Source organism: Marmota marmota, unplaced genomic scaffold (genome assembly GCF_001458135.2).
Source record: "Marmota marmota marmota unplaced genomic scaffold, marMar, whole genome shotgun sequence".
Taxonomy (NCBI): Eukaryota; Metazoa; Chordata; class Mammalia; order Rodentia; family Sciuridae; genus Marmota; species Marmota marmota.
The window spans coordinates 4649238-4672494 of NW_025999942.1; the positions used below are offsets into that span (position 1 = coordinate 4649238).

General features: G+C 37.3%; 1 protein-coding gene across 4 annotated transcripts in view; it reads left to right on the forward strand.

Annotated features, from left to right (window-relative positions):
* The window catches only part of Tbc1d4 (TBC1 domain family member 4), a 194326-nt gene that overhangs the window by 90013 nt on the left and 81056 nt on the right, over window positions 1-23257 (forward strand). The window lies entirely within an intron of this gene.

The following is a 23257-nucleotide window of genomic DNA, read 5'->3' on the forward strand; positions in this document are numbered from 1 at the left end:
CTGTGAAATATTCGTTCAGTGTTTTGGAATTTTTCCGCCAAAGCTTAAGGGTAAGGGAAAATGAAGGTGTATACCTGGGAGGGAGTGGGGACTTTTGCAGTCTGCTACAAACTCTAAATTGGTATGAGAAACAACAAGGATTGCTTGTTAATGTGGATTGTAGTTAATCTGTAATACATCTTATTTTGATATAAAATGTTTTAAATTGCTAACCAGGAAAAACATTTTAACCCTCTTCCCTCCAGTTTATGAATTAACGGTGATTCTACTAGAATATGAGCTGTGTTTATCCTTGACTTTGGGGCACCCATGGCTGACTGTTAGGCATCCTGCATAGTACAGCAGCTCTGATAGGTAGCTTTGTAGTGGTTGGAAGAAAAATAGCTCCAGATCTTCATGTTTTAGGAAATTCCAAGCAGAATTTTTATTGGAAGTGTTTGTTTAAACAAAAGTCTACAGATTTTCCTGATTAGAGTAATTAGTTAAAACATCCTTACATTCATTTAACAATCGTTCCAGCCTCCAGGACTGTGAAAGTGTCTCTCTTCGTGGAGTTCACAGTAAAGTCTCCCCCATGATTTCTGGTTTGACAGGTCAAAAACTAGTTGAACTTGTTTGTTGCCTTTATTCTCCAGTGGCTTTAAAAAAAAAAAAAGTAAACAAATCCAATCTGAAAGCATCTTTATTATCTGGAAAATAAGCCTACTGCATTCTGCAAGTGAGATATTAATTTGTATTTTCAGTTATAAAATTTATATGTAAAATATATAATTTATTGCTGAAAAGAGGCTTTCTTATTGCCAGAATATTGTTATTTTTTATTTTGTACTTAAATCTTGATAAGAATGAGTAGATTGTGCAAAGGCAAAATGCTATGTTCTTTCTGATTTAACTTTGCTTTCAGCTATTGAAGAAGCTGCCATTATAATGCCAAGGTCACTTGGTGCTAGGAACTGACTGAAAGTAGTCCTAGGCTAGGAAAGTACCTGACTCGAAAACAGCGTATGTAGACATGTAACAGCAGATATTTTTGCCACTCTGGGCTTCCGCCATGACAGCCACCATGGTGGGGAAGCTGGGTGTTTGTGAAAAAACTGTGACTTGAGGAAGAAAGGGGGACTTTAGAACAGGTAAGGGAGTCCATCCTGGCAGGCAGGCCCAAGAGGAGAGCTGGGGCAGGGAGAACCTGATACGTGTTTCTTCCCCTTTGAAACATATTTTTCTTCTTTTCTGACTAATTTTTTAACAAATGCATTTTGAGAATTATAGCATGTTTAAGATGGATGAGAGTTGAGGAGAACATCTTGTTTTTGTCTAACATAATGTTAAGTAAGGGAAACTGCGGCTTATTTAGTGGCTTGGATAAGTTCACAGGGTTAATTAGTGGTAGGTACCATGTACTCATTTTAATTCTGAAAACTTATTCTGGGTTTTCCTATTAGATTTTTTTTTTTTTCTGGAGTGCTCACTGATCATGGGAGATAGCAGATCATAAAGTTGGAGAAGTGGTCTGTTGACAAATTGTGGAAAACATTGTGGGTCATGCTAAGGAATTTTGACTCATCCTGTGTGTGATGGAGAGCTAGCAAGGATTTTAAGCATGGACAGGACATTAGATTTGTATTTAGGAAGAATATTGACTACGATTTGGAGAGTGGGGTATGTTGGGGGTGGTGGCAGGGGTTAATGAGTGAAAGTATATATTAGGCAGCTACTGAGGGTAATAAAAAAAAAGAAGATAAGATTGTATATAGCCTGGGAGTGGAAAGGAGGGAATGGCTAGAGCTGTGTTAGAGAGGTAGAGAGAGACAGGACTTAATTATTTGTTAATAATAATTATTTGTAATTATTAGAAGGGGTGAAAGTAGAGAGACTTTCTATGTTTTTTTTTTTTTTTTTGATTCCAAGAATTGAACTCAGGAATACTCCACCAGTGAGTCACACCCCCAGCTCTATTTTGTTTTTTATTTAGAGACAGGGTCTCACTGAGTTGCTTAGTGCCTTGCTTTTGCTGAGGCTGGCTTTGAATTTGTGATCCTCCTGCCTCAGTCTCCCAAGCCACTGAGATTATAGGCGTCCATCACCATGCCCAGCAGTAGAGAGAACTCTTAAGTGTTTTGGTTTTCTTGGGTTCCTAAACCACCTGATGGCTTAAACCAACAGCAGCTGCAGCTGTTTATTTGCTTGCTATTCTGCCATTAGGGCAGGGCTTTGCTCTATGTGGCATCTGCCAGCGCTGGGATTTTCAGGATGGCTTCTTCACCATCTGGTCCCTCAGCTGAGATAGCTCTGCCATTAATGGGCTGGCCAGGAATCCCTATCCTTGTGTTGTAGGTCCGGCTTTAGCTTCCTCCCAACATGTTGGTCTCATGGTAGTCTGACTTCTTACAAGTGGCTAGTCTTTTCCCAAAGCTTAAAAGTCCAAGCCAAAGGCCTTCCTAATACTAGGGTTCAGAAGTCTCAGAACTTTAGTTTGACTGCATTCTATGGTCAGGGCAGTCAACAGAGCCAGAACAGATTCAAGATGGGGGAAAGCAGCTCCCATCAAAGAATCTGTGGACACATTTAATCCACCATAGTCTACCAGAAATTGTTCACATTCCTTCACAGGCAAAATATACCCACCCACTCCAAAGATGCCTAGCAGTCTCACCTGTTACATCAGGCTTAGACTCAGTATCAGAATTTCATTTGTTAATCATATCTAGGTGCAGAGGAGAGGGTTGGGAATGATTTTTCAGGTACAGGTACTCATGAACTAAAAGGACAAGTTATCTGCCATCTCATCCCACTCCTTGGATACAAATTGTCAATATAGGGACAGATAAGCAGATAGATACTCCTGTCCAGAGTGATGCACAGAGTATCTACAGCCATATACTAGATACTAGTCCACAGCAAGTTTGAAAGCTCGTTCCTCCTCTTCTGGGGACAAGGAATGGAGCCTCACTGGAGTGCAGTTCTCACTGGGAATGGTTTTCTGCGGTTCTTGGCCCCGTCTTCTGTGGCATCCTTCCTTTCCAATAAAAAACAGCTGATGTTTGCAGCTGGAGCCTTTTCATCCTGCTTCCTACTCATAGAATTTTGGGAGTCCAGGGCCCTCTTTTTACTTTGGAAGGTCTCATTTCATTTTAGTTCAAGCTAGGATAGCTCCTGAAAATTTTAAGGACTTTCTGTACATTGAATTAAAATCTACTCTGACAAATTCACATCAGAAATATCTTTGAGATTCATTGTTTCTTTAGACTGGGTGGTGAGTTGCTGTGGTTATGGGTTGCAGTGCCTGAAAATTTTACAAGCCCTTGTGACTAGCAGAGTGGGTCTAAGAGGGAGGTCCTCAGATCTTTGGCTTTTCTAAGTTTTAGTTTTTTGATATTTGTCCTCAGGCTTTTTTCTTTTTAAATTTTACTGTCAGAGCCATATTTTGGTCTGTTTTTTGAGGGTGGGTCCTTGGTAATTGAACTCAGGGACACTCATCCCCAGCCCTATTTTTGTATTTTATTTTGAGACAGGGTCTCCCTGAGTTGCTCAGTGTCTCGCCATTGCTGAGGCTGGCTTTAAACTCGCGATCCTACTGCCTCAGCCTCCCAAGCCACTGGGATTACAGGTGTGCACCACGGTGCCCGGCCCTATTTTGGTCTTTGCCTAACACTATTTTTCATTTTGAAAGTTATTTGCTGAAAGAGATTGTGGATAAGAGGCAGTTTTACTTTTGGACCCTTGAAGTCCTGGCTCTTTTATGATCTCCTCTAATTTTGGCTTGGAAACTCACAGTTTCTTCTTAGCTTATCTTGCTTCTTTCCTACTTTATTATACACAGCTAAAAGAAGAGTTCATCTTTCAGCTTTCTGCCTGGGAATCTCCTTAACTCAATCCCCAGTTTCATTAGCTGTCTTTCTGCAGTGACATGACTGCAGACGACAGCTTTCCTCATTTCACAGTCCACAACTTGCATCCTTTTTTCACCAGCTTTTGTCACAGTTCCCACCCTGGCCTTCCAGTTCCCCATAGCAGTCTCCTGGAGCCTCTTCCAGCCTCCACAAACTGCTCCATCCCCAAACCAGTGGCGTCTGTTGTCTGTTATGGCAGACCCCCCCCTCTAGATTCAGATTTTCATTTTGTTTATTGCATGACAAACCATTCTCAAATGTAGTGGCCTAACATGACAGCCACATCTGTTCACTCCCTACCCTGCAATCTGAGTCCTCCTTGGTGAGAATAGCCCATAGCCACACCTGGCATCCACTGGAACTGGAAGTTCCAAAGTGGCATTGTCACTTTTATGACTAGAGTCTTAGCTAGATGCCTGAAACATCTGGGGACTGCTGGGTATCTGTTTCTTGTGTGTGTGTGTGTTTTATACCGGCCAGCTTGGCCTCCCTCACTGCATGGTGGCCTTGTGGCAGTCTGACTTATGTTGCAGCTACTGACATTTTTTTTTTTTTCTTTTCTGAGTGCAAAAGGAAGCATCCAGGCCTTCTTAGTGCCTGGGCTTGGAAGTCCCAGAATGTCTAACTGCATCTGTTGGTCAGAGTGGTCACAGGGCCAGCCCTGATTCAAGGAAAGGTATATAGTCTTACCCGTCAATGGGACAAGTATAAGGAATTTGTAGCCACCTCTAATCCACTGTTCTAGGTCAAGTCCCAGGTTCTTCTGATTTAGGTAGCCTTTGTAGATTTTGATACTTTTCACATGAATTAGGTTTCCTGAGGAAGTTCATAGTTCATTTATGGATATACTTAAAAGAAGCCAACTCCAAAACAAAAAAGCAAAGCAAAACAAACAAACAATGCCCCCCACCCCAACAAGCCAAAAAAGCCCACTCTAAACCTCTAAAAACAGAAAGGAAAAGAAACCAAGAAATCTTGCTAGATTTGTGGCCTGATGACCCTCTGTCTTGCCTGCTTACGTTGTTACTATTTTCCTAACTTCTGCCCTTTTTCCCTGCTTCTTAGTTTAATAGTGATGGACAGTATTTCTTAACAATTCTGTGTCAACTCACCATCTTTCCTTGTTTCTTTTTCCCTTCCCTTCCACTTTCTAGTTTCTCATACGTGCTCTTTATTTTTTGTGCTGTTAAAATTGATGTCAATGTATTATGCAGTGTCCATAATCAACCATGCTTTATGGGTTGATCATTTAGTAATAGGTTTAATGCTATTGTGACTGTGTAAATATTTACGGAAGAACCAGTGTGCCATGATTATACTTCTTTTGTTGTGCAACTTTTGTTTTCTGGAGTCTCTGTTTACCAATTTTTTTTCTTGCCTTCTCTGCTTTATTCAGACCCTTAATTTTTTCTCACATCTCAAACATACTAACTCATCACTGAAATATTCATTCATTTCCTAGGTATTTCTGGACTAGTTCTGCTCCCTTATGTCAGTGGGGACCCATGGCTGGTCTGAGGCACAGTCCTCAGGGTGGGTTCACTTTTCCTACGTCCCATGGCTTCCTGTTTCTTATTTCACTCTTCTCTTTTGCTCCAGCCTATCTTGAGATAGGTTCTCCAAGGTGCTTTGAAGGGTAAACTTTCCAAATCCTTCCTTGTCTTGAAAGTGGCTATTCTGTGATCGGATTTGTTTTCAACCTTTTATAAAAAGAAATACCTAAGCACTCTGACCATTGTCTCCTAAGGATGCTGTACATATGTAAGGAGATATGATGCCTTTTTCCCCCAAATCTATTTTATGATCTTCTGTTTGTCTACTTCATTGTTGTTTGTTTGTTTATTGTTGTCAATATTTTTGAATTTTAGAAATCACAACAAGGTATCACTTGTGGGGCTTCAAAAATTGATAATTAATTCCACTAGATGACAAATGTATAGAATCCTCTCCAGATGGCTTTGCTGGGAAATCATTGTTGTACAGCAAACAGACAGGCCTCTTTTAGAGGAAACCACAAAATAGTGAATGAGTATCCTTTTCATATTCTGTTTTTGAGAATCTCTTTGTTCTTCCCCTGGTGGTGGGGGACTTCAGACTTTTGCTTTGGGAAGGATTATCTCTGTAGATGAACTTGGGCTTCATCATTTTAAAACAGTTCACAGGGCCTCGCATGTGCTGCTCTTCAGGTCAGTTCTGCTAGCCCTCCTTTGGAACAGCTGCTGGATATAAAGGTTGAGCTATAAACTCCATTAACAGCATTTATGGCTAGAAGAAAAATATGCTTTATTGTTTTAGTATAATGAATGGAACTGTCTAGGAGGCTGTACTAAGTGTATTCTGCCTCTGTGGAGGCGTGAAATTTGCACCGTGTCATTTTTAATGAAAGAAACAGGGCTAAATATCCACCTTTTACATAAATTATAAGCAGGTGAAATAAGCCTGTGGCAAACATTGCTTGAAAGCAGGCACTGTGTTAATAGCAGGTCATGAGACAGACTAGGACTCTGCAGGGAAGTCCAGAGCTATTGGGTTGCAAAAACAACCAGGTCCTGTGTATAAATAGGGAAGCTCAAATCAGCCAACCAATGAAAATGGAAGGAACACAAATATTAACTGATTTGGAGCCGAGATACATACCAGGGTATCATTTATTTTCACTAGTCGATGATGAACCTCATAAACTGTTTGTGAGTTTGCTATTTCTAGTAACTCATTGAGTGATAGTAATTTACAAAGAATCTTTATAAATAGCATTTGCTAGAATATAGGGATTTTATTATAATCATTGGGGAATAGATTTCATATTATGGTCCTTGCAGTTTACCACTCACTTGAAAAAAAAAAAAAGAGTTTGTGAAAGGAAACTTCTAGTTGGAACTCAGCCTTTTTTCACATGTTCGTTTCTGTGTAGATACTGCCTGGGTAAGAGCAATGGCAACGAGGAAGAATGAGTAAGGAGGACTCAGTGGTGGTGTGTGCTTTTCAGACCCGCCTATCCACTGCTGGGCAGATACCAACCAGTACATTTCAAGAAATTTCTACCATTGTCCTTAGTCCATTACAGGACTACCTTAACATTCAAAGAACTGATAATTTTTTTTAAGAAAGTAAATTTAAATATGGAAAACTCACTTCTTATTTCAGACACTTCTATGTGCAGGCACACTTATGTATTTAGTGCCATTACTCTGATTGTCAATCATCGTTTCTATACTTGGTTGGTACCTTCTATACTGGACGTATTCTTGACAAAGGGCAGTTGTTTTCTTCCCTGCTGTATACTCTCCCAAATTCTAACAAGGTTTTTGCACATTGGAGCTGCTCAATAAATGTTTGTTGAATGAAATTAGTTAGCTACAGTCCTGCGGCTGTTATTATTTTCTTGTAACTTAGTCGGCTATATTGAAAGCATAGTACTGTTGCCCCTAGTTCTCGGAATCATTGCTAAGAACATACTTGAGTTGCAGTTAATGACAATGAACAATGAGTGAACAAAACAACCAGCTATATATCGTACTTTGTGATATTTTCAAAGAATGACCAACAAAGTCCACCTTCCATTTTATTTGAAATACAATTATTTTTGCTATTGAATAATAAGATGAATATCCTGGCAAGTCTTTGCCATGTAAGTAGTTCTTGCTGAGCATTTCATTTTTCTTTTCTGTATTTTCCTTAGAAGTTTTAAAACTATACAACTGAAATGTCTGGCGTGCCGATTTCATACACACTTCAAAATGCCATAGTTCTTTTCATGACTGTCAATGCTTTTGATGACCTCTCGTGTTTGGTAATGTTATTTATTATTTAGAATTCATGGGGGTTAATGGCAAGGTCTAAAACTTGAGGAATCTAAACTGTGGTTCTGCCAAACTTACGTAAATAAATAAGGAAGTAAAATGATAATATGATTTGAGCTCAAAATAAGTGGGTTTGAGACAACAGTTAACTTGCATTTAAAATATCAGAGTTTAGGCTTCAGATCTGTGTTTACTAGTTGACCTTTACTTTTCCAATTATGTTTGTCCTGCCTCCCTACTAAGGTAATTGTAGGAGTCAACTTAAAATTAGTTGAAAAGCACCTTTTAAGCTATTAAGTTGTATATATAAGGTTATAATTACCAAATCATATTATGTAACCCTTGTTTCAAAGCAACTCAGGTAAATGTTTTCAGGAACCAAATCATTCTGATAGACTGATCCATATTCTTCCTGTAAGAAGGTAAACATCAGTGTTATTCTAAAAAGACTTATATTGTTTATGTCATTTAAAAATTTTTACTGAAGAACATAGAGCCTATAAATTTCCTAGATGTGGGTAACCCCCAAACTGCTGTGTTGTTGGAAAACCTGCTCTTTGTAGAGCTGGCCTGTGCATAGCAAGCCAAGTGGCTGTGAGTGGTTCATGTATTCTCTAGTGAATTGTGTGCAGTGAAAGAGATCCATCCATTCATACTTGTAAAATGTTTATAGCAGGATCTGGCAGACAGTCTTCTCTATGTAGTTTTTATTATATTGTTGAGCCACTAGCACCTTGCCAGGGTAATTCTTCCTGCACGGGAGGGGATAAGCCACCTGAAAAAATTAAACTCTGAAATAGTTAGTGAAGAAATAAAAGACAAGAGAAATAGTTTTAAGGGAGCCCCTGATAGACCAGACCACACCAGAGCTGGAACTGAGCAATTAGAAAATGGCTCAGGTGCTATATGAAGGGGGTACATCAAAGGCAGGGATAAGGTTTCAGGGGTAGAGTCTTGCTTCATGATGTTTTGCAATCAGCAGGTTGATTGGCATCTTGGCAGGCTACACCCATTTCTGAGAGGCTGTGTGGGACCTGACAGAGCTGAAGAGCAATTCATGTGTATCTAGGCAGTCTTAACCAGCAGGATTGCCATGGGAAGTTCCCAGATACCAGATTTTTCTATTCACTTGCTATGATGCCAGTTTGGTCCACACATAGTTCATGGATGGCTCTCGTCAATTAGGAACCAAGAAAATGTGAATTATTCGACTAAAAAGGTGGTTTAGTGTAATAAACCAACTTGGTAGAATAGGGATCCAAGGAGAATGCGAAGGGTTTGGCATTGTCTAAGGAATGGCCATCTACTTCCTGTTTAGGGAACTTGGCAGCAAAAGGAAGGAAAAAATAATAAAGAAATTTGAGTAAGATCAATCAAAGACTGTGTTTATTTTAAATTTATTATTATTTTTTAAGATTTCAAAAAGAATGGAGCCCACAGAAGAGAAAAGATTAGAGATCTTAAAGACACATATGGTAGGATATGGAGTCCCAGTGCAGGGCAGGTGGATTAGGGACTTAGGAAAAATGAATGATGACTCTAGAGAAGGGAAGGAAAGTGTCTTCAGGGGTTAGAGGAGAGCAAGAGAAAATTGCTGCAAGGCAGTGAGATCCTGCAGTGGAAGGGGAGCTCAGCAGAGAGGGCTTATACAAGTGCTCTTACAAGTGCCAGTGAGCCGAAAGTGGATTGTCTGTGGTGAGGACCTGCTCTGCTATTTTTAGACAAGGTAACTAGAAAATGAATGAGTAATAATAGGTGATTATCTGAGGGAGGGGAGGGAGGGGCGAGTATTGGTAACGAAGTAGAAATGAAGTGTAAAGGAGGATGTATCTATTTTGGGAACATATTGCTTGAATTTTTTTTTTTTAATATTTATTTATTTTTTAGTTCTTGGCGGACACAACATCTTTGTATGTGGTGCTGAGGATCGAACCTGGGCCTCACGCATGCCAGGCGAGCGCGCTACCGCTTGAGCCACATCTCCAGCCCCTGCTTGAATTTTTAATACGATTTTTTGTGGTCATTTGCATTCATTTAAAAATATGACTGTTTGCTTATTAACTATTAACTAATAGTTATTGCAAATAACTAGTTTCAAGGGGCTTATATTTTAGTGAGAGAAGACAGATACTAAAAAGTAAGGAGGTGAAATACATAGCATTTGTGGTGATATGTATTTAGGAGACTGGGGTTATGGGATGGTATCAAAAGAGAATACTCCCCATTATCTGAAAAGGCCCTTATGATCCTCCCTTTTCCAAACTATGGGACCAGCCTAAGTGTTCATCAGTGGATGAATGAATAAAGAAAATGTGGTATATACACATATTCAGCCATAAAAAAGAATGAAATTATGTCATGGCAGGAAAAGTGGATGGAACTTGAGACCATTATGTAAAATGAAATAAGCCAAACTCGGAAAGTTAAAGGTCATATGTTTTCTCTCATATGAAAAAAATGAGAAGCTAGAGGGAAAGAAGGAAAAGAAAGGTGTATGTGTGGTGTATCTCATGAAAATTAAAGGGAGATCAGTAGAGTAGAGGAAAGGGACTAGGGAGGAGGGAAGAGAGGAGGGAAAGGGGAAATACTGGGGAATAATATTGGTCAAATATTGTTACATTGTTTGCATGTGTGATTATGTAACAAATCCCAACGTTATAATACACTAATTAAAAATAAAAATCCTCCTGTTTACACTTACATATATTTGTATGAGGCTGAACTTTCTTCATGTCATAGCAGATTGAATGCAGAACCAGATCAGAGAATACAACTGCATATTATTAAGTCAGACATTAAAGAGATTTACAAAAATGTAAAACAATGCCAGTATTCTCTTACTAATTTTTTTTTTGAAAAATGAAGTCATTTTTGTAAAAAAAGTATCCTGTAGGCTAATATGTAATGACTTATTTAAAAAATTTTTTTTTAGTTGTAGATGGACATAACACCTTTATTTTATTTATTTTTATATGGTGCTGAGGATCGAACCTAGAGCCTCACACATGCTAGGAGAATATTCTACCACTGAGCCACAACCCCAGCCCCATGACTTTTTATTTTAATATTTGAAAATTTCTCAGTCAAAATTTCTTAAGTGTTAATATTGATACATAAAGCCAAACATGCTAAGGATCCTTCAACAATTTTATTTTATTTATTTTTTGGTACCAGGGATTGAATCCAGGGGTAGCTCTGAGCCACATCCCCAGCCCTTTTTTATATAGTTTTTAGAGACAGCGTCTTTTTGAGGTCCTTGGGGACTTGCTAAGTTGCTGAGTCTGGCTTTGAACTTGTGGACATTCAGTCCATAGCCTCCTGAGCCACTGACCTTCAACAATTTTAAAGAGAGAAAATTGCCATTATAGAAAGCACCTTAAAAATATTGAAGATTTAAATTATTGACATGGAAAAATACCAAAGTTACATTTTCCAATATAAAGGAAGCTATATAACTATGGGTTTAGAACGACTCTATTTATTCAGATTTTTATGTTATTTTACTTTTGAGAGATGTGTAGAGAATGTTTCCTAAAATTTCATAGGGTTTTCTCTGCATATTTTATTTGTATTGGTTATTATGTTTTTATTATTTTGAAATAAACATGTATCATTAAAGAAAACAAAACTATGTTAGAAACCACATCTTATAACATTTATCATTTTTATAAAAACTGTGAAGCTGTATAAAAAGTGTATCATTTTGTCCATAAAAACTGCTCACATAGTGCATTTGTCTGAGATATGAAATTATTGTTGTGAGTTCTGGTCCAGATTTATTGCCCAACACTTTAATATGGTCATTTGAATTAATGTGTTTGAGATGATGTCATTGGTAACTTGACCCAGCAGATCTAGATATTTGATGATGTATCAGTGTGTTAACAGTTATCTGTTTGTTATTTGTTTAATATTCATGAATAAGCCTTTTAGGGTAGAATGAAACTAATGATGTTAACGAAAATACCGTAAGTTTTCAAGATCAGAATTTGGGGGCTTTGTGCACACACAGTTAATCTCAGGTTAAGACTGTCAACACAAACCCAGTATTTGATGTCTGTTTTGTGTTATAATCACAATCTTTGATTGCATCCTTCTTTTAAGATTGGAAAATGTCATATTCACTTTCTTTTCAGTTAATGAGATTTTGTGAGTTAAGTAAATGTGCAAAAATCTGGGACAATTTCTTATTAGTAAAATGAGGATAATAATAGAATTACCGCAAAAGTTTGTAAAGATTGCAGGAGATAAAATATATAAAGCATTTGTAACAGGGCCTAACTCATAACACATATTTGATAAGTGATAGTTTCTTATATAGAAAGAGCACATAGTCAGTCCACAGCAGATATTATTTACAGTGTTTAATTTGTCCAACTATTCATTTACAAATTGTTGATGTGTTTATGATACCAGTGGTCTCCAGAGGGTGTTACCAGCTTCATTTTTAGGGCAGGCAACTGCTTCTGAGCTAAGGCACATCATTTGATTAGTTCTATTTTCTCATGTAAAAAACGCTCTAGGTTCAGACAAGAGGGTGAGCACAATCACTGTTTTCTCCTTGATTCTCTGTCCGTTCATTTGTTCATTCATTTGCAAATATCTATTTAGTGCTCGCCATACACTAGATAAAGAGGCAAGAGACACATCTGTGGGAGAAACATGTCATTGAGTGACTAAATATAGCTGGATAAGTGCTTTGTTCGGGGAGCCCTGGGCACAGTGGGGGATCATGTTGCTGTGACATGCTTGGGCACCAGTTGAAAAGGACCAGGAAGGGAAGTTTTCCTGAGGGGCATGTGGGCAGAAGGGCCTCCCAGGCTGAAGAGCAGGGAATGCTTTGTTCTTACCAGCTGTTCCTGTTCTCTGAGGACATCTTATCACCTGCTGATGTGCCTTAGAGGCCATGTGCACAGAAGATTTGTTTGTGATGTTTTATGTTCTTCACATTCTATTCACTAGTCTAAAAGGGAGCATATGTGTTTATCCAGTATTTATCTATTGTTGAAATGTCATTTTCCCAATATTTGTATATTGCTGAAAATTTTAGGAATATTTAATGAGGCAAGGAGGTTTCTAGAAATTTTCTCAAGATTTTTTTTCTTTTAACCACAACTGAAGTCTTTTAAAGTATAAGATTGATTTTTGTTTATTTCAGAGATGATGAGGAATCTATCTCTACCAAATTATTTTTTACTGAGTCATTCCCCCAAACTTGTAGGTTAAGCCTACACAGACTATTCAACTGGTATCCGGGTAAACAAATCTTTTATTGGCATTGAATTTTCAAATCTTTGGGTTCATGTTGTTATTTTTTTTGCAGTGGAATTTTCTAAACCTGTTATTTTCCATCATCTTTTCATGTTCCCAAATTGAAGTAGAAGTTTTGAAAAATTGGTGTGTTACTAGTAGGATGATTGGATGCATTGCTGCAAGGGATCCCAAAAGGAGTGTGTGTGGTCATTAGAGATAAGTTTAGAAATGGGTTGAAAGCTGGAGAGCAAGTGATGAGAAAGAATGGCTTAGGAAGCCAACGGTTGATGTGCCTAGGAAATATATTCAGGTTGAACATCCCTAGTATGAAATCTGAGATGCTCCAAAATCCAAAACTTGCTGAGTACAACATGACACCACCAGTGGAAAATTCTACACCTGACCTCAGTGACTGGTTACAGTCAAAACATAAATGCCCTAAATATATTGTCTAAATTACCTCAGGCTCTGTGTATGTGAAACAAACGGATTTCATGTTTAGACTTGGGTCCCATTTCAAATATCTCATTAGGTATATGTGAGGAGTATTCCCTAATCTGAAAAAAGTCCAAGATCCAAAACACCCCTGGTTCCAGATGTTTCAGGTAAATGAAGTTGTGAGGTGAAAGGACACTAATCCAGGAATCTAGAATCTTGTAGGAGGAACAAAGGAAGAAATACATTGTGTACAAGTTCAAATGTATGAAGTCCCATGAGGATAAAAATAAAATATTTTAGCTGTTTATTGAGGGCTTACTGAAGGCTGTGGATGAGATAGGGAGTGGTATCACTTCTACTTAAAGAATTCAGGGTAGGATTTCAATAGACTTTGTGACATCTAACTTGACACTGAAGGATTAATTGAAATAGAATTCTAATGCAGTGCTGTCCAGCTAAATATAATGTGAGGCACAGGTGTAACTACATTAAAAGAAGCAGGCAAAATTAATTTTAATAGTATTCTGTGAACCCAGCTTATCTAGAATGTTGTAATTTCAGCATATAATCAGTATTAAAAAATCACTGAAATATTTAATATTCTTTGTATTAACTCCTTGAAATCTGCCATGTATTTTACTTGTACTCAGTACAACTCAATTCAGAAACTAAATTTGCATCGGAAATACTTGATCTATATGTAAAGTTTATAAAGCTCAACAGTTGAAAGATAATATGCACCGTTTCTTCCCATCATATTTTTGTTTTCTAATAACTGAATAAGGCATGTTTCAAAATATAAATATAAATTAACTAAAGTCAATTAAAATACAAAAATTCCTACTTTAGACAAGCTGAGCTCATCTCTCCACCAGTCTCTAGAAGCCACCATATTGGATTACGTAGTTTTAAAGAAATTGAAAAGAAAACTTTTTGGTCTGAGGAAATAGTTCATTGGTAGAGTGCTTGCCTCGTCCGTGCAAGGTCCTGAGTCCAATCTCCAGCCCTTGGGGAAGAATAGAGAAAAAAGCTTTCATAGGCAGAACTTCAAATATGCAAAGGTGTAGAGAGTAAAGTATGGGCCATGTACATGAAGCAGTAAGCAGACCAGGGTAAATCTCTCAATTTAATTGACACTGTGTAATCATTGAATAAATTTATTGTGAAAAAATTTATAAGGAGAATGAGAGCATATATATTTTTATTTAGGCTGATTCATCTGACTGGATCATTTAGAGTGCAATGAAGAAACAAGGGGAGGGAGAGAGATTGGAGGCAGGAATGCCAACCAAGACCAATTCCAACTACAAAGATGCTCAAGAGATCCCTATTCTAAAAGTTTCTCTCTATTTTATAGATGGTGATACTCAAGAGAGGTCATAAAGTGTGCCTAAAATTATATCCGTAGTTAGTGATCAAGCTGGGAATGGAACATGGCTATGTCTTAACTAAAATTTGTGACCCAATCATAATTGGGCAGAGTGGATGTTACAGAGAGGGTATTTGGGTGTAAAAGAAAAGGGGAAGGAAGGACCTCTTTCTAGAACAGGTGTTCTCTTCCATCCATTTGGATGATGAAAACTCTCCCAGTGGCAAAACACTGGGAATTTTGAAGCTTAGGTTTATTTTGGTAGGACTCCCATACGACATGACTTATGGAAACCTAGGTATAGAATAATGAGACATGAGTTTAATTGCTATTTCCCTTCTTCATAGGTAATAGATAAAGTGTGGGAATAGAAAATGCTGAGGAGGTGGAGGGAAGAAAATTGGGAGTTGATTATTTATAAATTTAGTGTTATATTCCTTAAGGATAATCCTTATCTAGCTCAGTAGTATTTTAGAGACAGACATCTCAGATTAAAAAGTGTCTGCCTTTTATTAGAAGTGTGAGATGAACAATAGTGATATACCTAAACATTAGCATTCATTTGCATATTTTAATTTTACCAGCAATGATAATGTATTATTTAGTTGATTAGATCAGCTGAAAGTAGGAGTTTTGGTTGACCCAGGAGGATAAAAGGGCACTCTTTTAAGCTGATGAATTATTTTCTGAATAAGACTCTGTAAGACTGTAAGAAATTCTGCATCAATTAACCATCAAATATCTTTTTTTAAAAAAATATTTATTCTTAAGTTTTAGGTGGACACAATGTCTTCATTTTACATTTATGTGGTACTGAGGATCGAACCCAGTGCCTCGTGCATGCTAGGCGAGCACTCTACCACTGAGCCACAATACTAGCCCCGATTAACCATCAAATATCTTTAATAAGAGTGTTTACTCTTTGCTCAAGATGTTGGTGGGTCTATGTTTGTAATAGACGTAAGTCAAATACATATTGTAGCACATGAGATTCATATTATATAAGACATTGTTGAATCACAGCCTAAAACATTTAATTCAGTTATCAAATATTCATTGAGTACTCAATCGTGTTAGACATTGTGGCAGACATGGAGTATAAATGGTGAAAAAAACCAGACATCTTTCCGATGTCATATTCCGATGTCATCTAAGATGACAGACTTTAAACAGTTAAAGTTGGCAGACTTTAAACACTTGGAAAAATGAATATACTCTGATATATTGTGGTAATGCTTGGCATTGAGGATGTTGATTTCATTGAACATTGGAGATTCGCCTCCTTACATAGGTGTATTTAAAAAGCCATGTATGTATAAAAGTTCACATTTGTGTAAGTCAAGTACTAATTTAGATATATGACTTTGAACTAGTCATTTAGTTTCTGTGAGCCTTCATTTTCTTTATTACAGAGTAATTTATAGAGGATATTTGTGATAAATTTAGACATGATGTTACATAATTGAATGCTTACATACTGTTTTTTTTGTGTGTGTGTGTGGGTGTTCTCAAAACCTAAATTAATTCACTTTGTCTCTGAAAGTAGAAGCTAAGATTTGTTAAATAATAAATTTACTCCGTTGGTGTCAATAACTATAAAGCTGCCATACTGGAAAATTTGTTCTGCAGTGAACTCTATTATGCTGAAAACACACACACACACACACACACACACACACACATTGATAGAATATCAGTAAGACTTTTTTGATGTATAAATACATCTCATTTGTATGTTAATAAAACCTTTATATATACTCACAGCAAGCACATGTAAACAGGTTTTAAAATGGCAGTGTGGCCTTTAATGCCAGATATAATGGATAAAAGACAGCACTCATTGGTAACTTTGCCTGTATTAGACCTACATAAGCTTTCATTTTGTAAACTTTTACATAGTGACCCTGCATCTAATAAAAGAAAAAATAGGCCCAAATCTTCATCACGTCAGATTAGGTCCTGACTTCCTTAATCAAATTCCTAAAGTGCAAGAAATATAATCAAGAATTAATAAATGGGATGGATTCAAACTAAAAAGCTTTTTCTCAGCAAAAGAAACAATCAATTACGTGAAGAGAGAGCCTACAGAGTGGGAGAACATCTTTACTACATGCACATCAGATAGAGCACTAATCTCCAGGATATATAAAGAACGCAAAACATTTAACACCAAAAAATAAATAACCCAATCAATAAATAGGCTAAGGAACTAAATGGAGACTTCTCAAAAGAAGCAATACAAATGATCAACAAATATATGAAAAAATGTTCAACTTCTCTTGTAATTACAGAAATGGAAATCAAAACTTCTCTTAAGATTTCATCTCACTAATAAAATAAATATGTTTGTACACATACACACACATATGCAGAGATGCTCATTGGTTTAAAATAGAGTTACATCCTTATAAACCTATCAGAAGCTGGTTTAAGTTAAAGATGTATTTAAAATACCTTACCCACAGAATATCAGACCCTACCAACACCATGAGCTGTTGCGTAGCTGGCTGATGCCATTACTGAGCACTGACAATTCTGTATCCCATATTAATTCTCCAGAAAAGATTATAATTAAAAATTTTAAATATGGTTTCTAATGAATGTGCATGTTTTCATGACATTGTAAAGTAAGTTGAGTGAGGACCATCTATCCCCTTACACACACACACACACACACACACACACACAAACACACCACACCACACATAGAAGAAGAAATGTTTGTGAGAATGCTTGGTTTATTAAAAATATCTTTTCATCTGTTAAAAAAAAAGAAATCTGGTTGCTGGGCTGGGGTTGTGGTTTAGCAGTACAGCGCTCACCTTGAACATGTGAGACTGTGGGTTTGATCCTCAGCACCACATAAAAATAAATAAATGAAATAAAGGTATTGTGCCAACTACAACTAAAAAATAAATATTAAAAAAAAGATTTCATCTCACGCCAGTCAGAATGGCAGCTATCAAGAATATAAACAACAATAAGTGTTGGCAAGGATGTGGTAGAAAGGCACACTCATGCATTGCTGGTGGGACTGCAAATTGGTGTTGAAAGCAGTATGGAGATTCCTTAGAAAACTTGGAATCGAATCACCTTTTGACCCAGCTATCCCACTCATTGGTCTATACCCAAGGGACTTAAAATCAGCATATTATAGAGACACAGCTACATCAATGTTCATAGCAGCTCAATTCACAATAGCCAAACTGTGGAAGCAACTTAGATACCCTTCAATAGATGAAATGGGTAAAGAAACTGTGGTACATATACACAATGGAATATTACTCAGCATTAAAAAAATAATAAAATTATGGCATTTCCAGGTAAATGGATGGAGTTAGAGACTATCATGCTACTTAAGCCAATACCCCAAAACCAAAGACTGAATGTTCTCTGATAAGTGGATGCTGATCCAAAATGGGGGGAGGGGTGATTGGAGGAACTATGATTGGGCAAAGGGAAGCAGGCATGGGGGTAGAAAAGGTGGTGGAATGAGATGAACATCATTACCCTAGGTACGTGTATGACTGCATATGTGGTGCGACTCTAAATTGTGAACAACCAGAGAAATGAAAAATTGTGCTCCATGTATGTACAATGAATTGAGATGCATTCCGCTGCCATGTATTAACTAACTAGAACAAATAAAAAAATTAAAAAAAAACTTTTACATAACAGACAAAACTCAGACAAACATTTAGTTTTTAGGTGTACACATCTCTAGTCACCTATATTCAGGGTGTAAGAACCTAAAATAACAATTTATTTAACCAGTTGTGGAGTTACAATTGAAAAGACTTTAAAATGGGTATAAACAGTAATTCTTTTAAGACTTAGTTTTCCCAACCTATCAGACACAAAAAATTATCTTAATAAGCAAGTCAATGTTTTAAGAAACCCTCTTTGTTAAACCTAGAGAATTAGACATTGCTCTATGTTGGTACATTAAAATCTGACCTTAGGAAAAAAACTTTAAGTAATTGTGCAGATTATAACCAACTTAATCACATACACAAACTTTTGAGATCTACTTTCTACAAACCTTTTGTATCTCAAACATATAAAAGCACACTTAATAGACATAAACATAATGTCTTATAGAATTTTAGAAGCCAAGAGTACTTGAATTTATATTTAGCAGTTGATATTTATGTATCTTAATTTTGCAAATTAATTAGATGTCTCATTAACAAACATTTATGAAGAAACATTTAGTTAACTTTAGGTTACCCATGGAAACTAAGATATTAGACAAACTTAGTTAACACTTTCAACTACCAGTTTTCCTACCAAAAAAAAAAAAAATCCTTGAAAGCTATGGACCTGGTATTTTCAATATTTTATAAAACCCAATGCTTTCTTGATTGTCAGGCCACCTGGAAAAATATGTGGGTTAGTGATTTCAAAAAGAAAGATCTTTACTTTTACTAACTTAAATGGACTTTCTAGTTAACATTTTTTTTAAGTCACATGAACCAAAAGGCATTTGATTCTTTTTATTTTTTATGTTTTAATTCATAAGCACTCATTTATCTATAAGCCAATTTTGGTGCCACGTGTATACGCAATATATAGACACAAGCATAAATGTACACACAACATACAGTACACAGATACATACTAATATGCATAAAACAGAAAGGAAACAGATTTTGCAGCTTTTTACTAGGTATTGGGTCTCCATAGGTAGGAGATGAAAGTGCTACAGATGTTTATTATGGTGTCTCTTATATTTAAACCTTTAAAAATTCAAACAGAGCCCAGTACAGATTTTGACATTGTGACTCAGACATAGATAGGGCCTGTGCACTTGGAGATATGAGAAGAGTATGTCAGCTGTGGTGGACACTTAAAGGGTCAGGTGGCCACTCATCCTCCATTGGGGCAGACTCTCTTTCCTTTTTCAGTGTATTTGAGAGTTAACCTTTGAATAATTGGCCTCTGAGTAAAGACAACAGATAGAAAGAAAGAAAGAGAGAGAGAGAGAAAGAAAAAGGGCCTAAAAATCTCAAGCTAGACAAAACAACCAATTAGAAAAAATATCTATTAATTTAGACGTGTTGGACTGGAGGTGATTTCATGAGAAAAACTGAGCTCAGAAGAGACAAGGGTGTTTTTTTTTTTTTTTTAAACTAAAAACAAAACTACCCATAATTACTCCCATAAAGGAGAACATGATCATCTTTATCAGAGTGTACTTTTGGAATCATATTAGGCTGCCCGCCCAGATATTGAAAGAATGTGGGAGCCCATGAAGTCTTCAGGAAAAGATTTTTAAGAAAAAAATGTGTACATATGGGATCTTCCCATTTTTCTACCCTGTGCTCATTTGGAAAGAAGAGAAAACGCCATGGGAATTGGGGGTGTCCTTGACATTCCCAGGCCTGTTCTGTGAGCTTCCTGAAGCCGAGTCCCTGTGATATGGGGTGATGTGGATCTCTTAAGCATCCTCAGAGGTCTAGGTCTAGTGCAGTCAGCCTCTCCAGATTCCTTTCCTCTGTATCCCCCTTTCTCTAGCCTTTGGGGAGGAAGTTACTGAGGGGGCCAAATTCTAGAATATAAGATGATAAAACAGCTGTTTATGTCCCACAGAGGCTTGAATTTGAAAGTAACACCTTTTCCCCCTCTGCTCTTGAACCAGTTTGGGCCACTGTTCTTGCACATGGAGCTGTAAGATGATGAAATTGTTAGAAATAAAGAGGTGCTTCAAGAAAGCAAACTCATGCCAAAGGCGGGTGGGCAAGGCAAACCTTTACTTTTGGCAGAAGGATGCGCTATGGGAACCTGGCCATCAGGTGTGCCTGGGCAGGCAGTCCACCTGTTGGTTTCTCTAACCTAATGCAGCACTGACCTTCACTCTGATTCAAGGAGTTTGGGGTTATAATATAGTATAATACAACATAATTACATTATATTATATTATTTACATCATATTATTCCAGCCAATTGGAAAAAATATCTATTAATTTAGACGTGTTGGATCCGAGGTTAATTCACGAGAAAAGCTGAGCTCAGTTGTCCTTTCTATTTGTTTTTAGGAAAAACAAAATAACAACAAACAAACAAACAAAAACCTCTTGTCTCTTCTGAGCTCAGTTTTTCTCGTGAATTCACCTCTGGTCCAGCAGGTCTAAATCTATATGACTGGCTAATTTTAGAATTAGGGCCGGCAAAAGGGAAGGGCTACAATTGGATCTAAGTAAGGCTAAGTATTAGATGATGAAAATGAACCACGAGACTTTCTATTTCTCACAAATCCCCACCCCCCTGCACCTTTTCTTTTTATACTTTTTGGTTTTATTTTCTTTGTATCCTTAGACATAAAATTTTTAAGGTGGAAATCTCCCCTAGTAATAAATTTTCTCCTTTTTAGCAATTCAGATAGCCATCCTGGTGATAAGGAGCACTTGGTAAGGTCCTTTCTAGCTTGGGTGAAGACTGTCTTCTTTCCAGGTCTTGATTAAAATCAGATTATCTAGGATGGCACATTGGTGCGACCATTATGGAAAGCCGTATGGAGATTCCTCAGAAAACTTGGAATGGAACCACAATTTGACCCAGCTATCCCACTCCTCGATTTATACCCAAAGGACATAAAATCAGCATTCTACAGTGACACAGCCACATTAATGTTTATAGCAGCTGAGTTCACAATAGCTAAACTGTGGAACCAACCTAGATGCCCTTCAACAGATGAATGGATAAATGAAATTATGTATATGTGTGTGTAATATATATGTATATATATACATATACATATATACACACAAAAAATGGAATATTACTTAGCCTTAAAGAAGAAGAAATTATGGCATTTGCAGGTAAATGGATGGAGCTGGAAACTATCATGCTAGGTGAGATAAATCGATCTCCCAAATCCAAAGACCAAATATATTCTCTGATAGGTGGATGGTAATTCACAATAAGGGGGTTGGGGTCTAGGGAAGAATAGATGTACTAGGGGTTACACACAGAGGAATGAAGGGAGGAGAGGGGATATGGGGGTAGGAAGGATAGTAGAATAAATCAGACATTATTACCCCATGTGCATATATGATTACTGATGTGATTCTACATCATGTATAGCCAGATGGGTGAGAAGTTGTCCTCCGTGTGTCAAAACGAATTCTACTGTCATGTAAAACTAATTAGAACAAATTAAAAATCAAATTGTCAGGCTGGAAGTGATGAATCATAAATTCTAGAAAGGGAGTCTGAGAAGCAGTTTATTATAATAATCATATCAGCCTTACATTTTGTTTGCTGTATAGGTGATGGCTTATTTTAATTAGGTTGTCCTATTATAAGAAATACTTATTTAAAACATTAACAGGCTATAGTTATAAAGTTCTTTAAGGAAAACAAAAAATGAAATTAACAAGACTAAAAACATTCAGCTTGTATAATAGCTTTGAATTCCTTTTGGGCCTTTTTCTTATGTTATTCATATTCAACGGAGGAGGCTGTTTCCAATTGTTTTTTCCTTTTCTCTCCCTTTCTGAAACTTACTGAGAGATTAGAACCCAAGTTTCACAGCGGCTTGGATTTAAACCTAACATTTTTCCCTGCTTTGGTCTCTAGCCTGTTCGGGTAATTGCTTATATGTCTGGCTGTAAGATGGATTTTTCTCTCTCTGTTCTCCAACTACTATTTGGGTCAAACTTGAGTATAGCAAATATTAGGCATTTTCCCCCAGGGTTTGATGGTCAAAGGGATTCCAGGGAATATGAGTCCATGTGCCAGATGGAGTGTTACCCACCAAAAGACAAGGGGGAAGAGGCGTCTCTAGGCATCCCACCATTGTCTAAACCAGATCAGGGTGCCATTGGCGATCATTCCTTGAGGTCTGACTAGGACGCTTGTGTCGGCCTGATTAGTCGCCATTTATTGGCCCAAGACCTAAAATCTGCCCGTGTGTGTGTGTGTGTGTGTGTGTGTGTGTGTCCTTTCCTTCTGAAAATGGAGAAACCCTTATTTTTGTACTGTGTTTACCCCCAATTATGAAAGCATTGTAGACAGGGTTGAGTGTCCCAGAGGAGACAGGCCAAGAACTTTTCTGGCTGTTGTGCTAAGGCAGGGATGTGTTCTTGAGAGCCATGTGCCCTGGACAAGATTTAAGCCTTTCCTGGTGTCCATATTTGCCATCTTACTCATAATTAGAGCCTTTAAAGTTCTGTCCTAGTTGTTGTAAAAAGGAAGCTAATTTATAGTGCCAGGGATGATGTTGCCATTGTAACAGACCCAAAATTTGAGACGTGGAGGAGGGAAGGAGCAGATAATTGACTCTGCTCTCCTTATTTAGCCTAGTAGGTAGGGGGTAGTGGACACAATGTCAGAGCAATTAAAATGAGAGCCACAGGGGGTTTTCCTAGGGAAACTGGCAGGGCTAGAAAATTAAGGACCAATTATTCTTCCTAGTAGAATAAGACCATCTTTCCCTGTAGTCTGATAAAGTATAAACCGATAAAACTGAGGGTTAGGGGAATAGGGTCTCAGATTGAGCTCCA